Source organism: Sinocyclocheilus anshuiensis, unplaced genomic scaffold (genome assembly GCF_001515605.1).
Source record: "Sinocyclocheilus anshuiensis isolate Anshui unplaced genomic scaffold, SAMN03320099.WGS_v1.1 scaffold784, whole genome shotgun sequence".
Lineage (NCBI taxonomy): Eukaryota > Metazoa > Chordata > Actinopteri > Cypriniformes > Cyprinidae > Sinocyclocheilus > Sinocyclocheilus anshuiensis.
In genome coordinates this window covers 987,764-990,529 of record NW_015554160.1, presented here as the reverse complement: position 1 = coordinate 990,529, position 2,766 = coordinate 987,764, and the positions used below count along the sequence as shown (strand labels likewise).

Here is a 2,766-nt window from a genome sequence, read left to right as displayed (position 1 = left end):
GTCTTGTCCCGCCCCCGTGACGTTGTACTCAACGCCCTGCCCCCTCTTTGATGTCCAACCAGAATGTAACACTGGGTTTATCTGTGTATAAATATATGAAATGATATGTCTACATATTAAATATAGGGGTTTGGTTGCTCTACAGACACCTAGAGATGCATTACCCGTTTTCACATTCAAATTTAATAGCTAACATAATATGGCTAATTTAAACGTAAATAAAAGTGGTCTACTTGACCATGATGACACTGGTATGAAGGATATTGAGGATGTATGTGGTTAAAACACCTAGGCACATACTACTATCCACAGTAATTTGTATAGTGTCCTATTTCAGAGTGACATCTAAAATGCTCAAGTGTGCTAGTGCTTGTTAAACTTATATTTCATGTGTTAAACATGTGTTTTTTTACTAAATAAACATAAAGCAAATTAACTGGATATTAGTTTGTTATGACACAGTAATTAATCATACTTGACATGCATTACTTATTTAGGCCTACACCCAAAACCATACAGGGTCCATCGCCAGGTATTTTGGCACCAAAGGTCGCTATGAAGAGGTCAACGCGTACTTAATCGACGATATTTTGGCCATAAACAACTCCCTCGTGACGCTGCCTTCCTCGAAATGCAGCGAAATTCATTTGACAGTTATAATCCGGCACGGGACGAGGTACCCGACCATTAAAAACATTCAGAAGATGCGCGAATTTTATAATCTTGTCGTGCGTGATGCGACCAGCAACTTGAACTGTTTGTCAGAGATAAAGTCGCAGTGGAAGATGTGGTACACGGATGATATGGACGGGCGACTGGTGGACAAGGGCCGTGAGGATCACAGGCACCTGGCGCAGAGACTCATCAAATGGTTCCCTTCTTTGCTGACCGAGGAAAATGTGCGTAACGGCGCGTGAAACTTTTCACCAGCTCCAAGCACAGGTGTGTGAACAGTACCATCGCTTTCAGAGAGGGACTAATGGAAGGACTCAGAATAGAAGGTAATGCATGAGCACCTAGCCCTGCAGTTAACCGCAAACACTGAATCATCTGCATTAAATAATTGTTTTCCAGCATGAACATGTGCTTAACCCTTTGATGCACAAGCTATGCAAACCTCTTCTAATGCACAACATGGGTCTAAAATTACCCGTATTAATTTCTTATGTTATTTCATACTTCGCCGGGCATTTTTTGTTATATCTTTTGAAATCGGTTTATTTCAGCTTTTAATATTCCCTGATCTATGAATTCTGTGATCCATGAATATTCCAAATATCTTTTTTCAATGACCACAAATTAATATTTAATTTTTTTTGCTAGGTTTTGTGTTACTACATCAAGTTTAGATGCATGAGTCAAAAATTACCCATCTATGCAAGCGTGATAAAACAAAATAATAAATTTTTTTTTTTTTTAAATAAGTACTTTAGCAATTATTTAGATCAGGGATCCTCAAATCTGGCCCACGAGATCCACTTTCCTGCAGAGTTTAGCTCTAACCCTAATCAAACACACCTGAGCATGCTAATCAATGTCTTCAGGATCATTAGAAAATCACAGGTAGGTGAGTTTGATCAGGGTTGGAGCTAAACTCTGCAGCGCATTGGCCCTCCAGGGCAAGATTTGAGGAACCCTGATTTAGACCAACACATTTAAAGGTGCAGTAGGAGATCTTGGAAAATGCTAAATTTAGCCTGATAGCACTGAAAGCCAACGTCCCACCCTCCCTGCAATCCCCGTCCAAAGCCACGCCCCCTGAACGCATATATACGCTCACAGATCAGAATACCAGAGACAACATTACTACAATAGGCTACATCAGCGATTTCCAATTCCAGCCCATGTTCCGAAGTGAAGTAAACGTCAACGGATTTCCCCTGCTCAGGCAGTAGGGAGCAATAAACACTGTGTAGGGACCATATCGATCGGAACACAGTTCATGCACGTAGCTCACTTCTAACGAGCTGGTTATCTGAATCGGGTGTGTTAACTAAGTGAGACATGCAAAATATGCAGAGCGGGGGTCGCGAGGACTGGAATTGGGAACCGCTGGGCTACATCATGTGTCACTCACGGTGAGAAAACTTTAAAAGTACTACAGTACCAGGAAGGAAGATCGGGTTGTTGATGTTTGTCTGCAATTCTTGTTCTGTCTGCACAGCGTGCGTGAATGCGCTGATGACGTATCCTGTCTGCGCGAACCGGGTGCGCAGAGGTATGCAAATACATATGTTGACAGGCAGGTAGGAAAGCCAATCAAAACGCTCAGACTGAGCATTTTGATTGGACGAACATTTCTTGGTCCTACACCTTCCACAGAATATATAAATACAGATAAATACATTTAGACCACTTAACTTAATGATTGCTATCGGGATGTGAAGAGACTTTCAACCAGCATAACAAAAAATGTTTCTGAAGACAATCACCTATTGCACCTTTAACACTTGAAATATGTTTATCTGCCACTTTGTCACACATAACATACACGTATCACTGACAATCGATAACACTGAAATTTAACTCTCTGTAGTGCAACTGTAGTGAACATGACTGAATAAAAGAAAAAGAAGTGAAGTTGTTGGCCAGGGATGGTCAGCGCCGGTCCTGGAGAGCCACAGTCCTGCAGAGTTTTGCTCCAAACTTAATAAAAACCCACCCGCCAGTAGCTTTCTAATAACCCTTAGTCCTTTATTAGCTTGTTCAGGTGTGTTTGATTTAGAGCCCGACCGATATATCGTTTTGCCGATATGAGCCTGTCGC

The 2,766-nt window shown here is 41.5% G+C and overlaps 1 pseudogene; it reads left to right on the top strand.

Moving 5' to 3' along the window:
* The first annotated feature begins 785 nt into the window (after positions 1-785).
* Positions 786-2,766, top strand: part of LOC107670813 (multiple inositol polyphosphate phosphatase 1-like) — a 14,184-nt pseudogene continuing 12,203 nt past the window's right edge.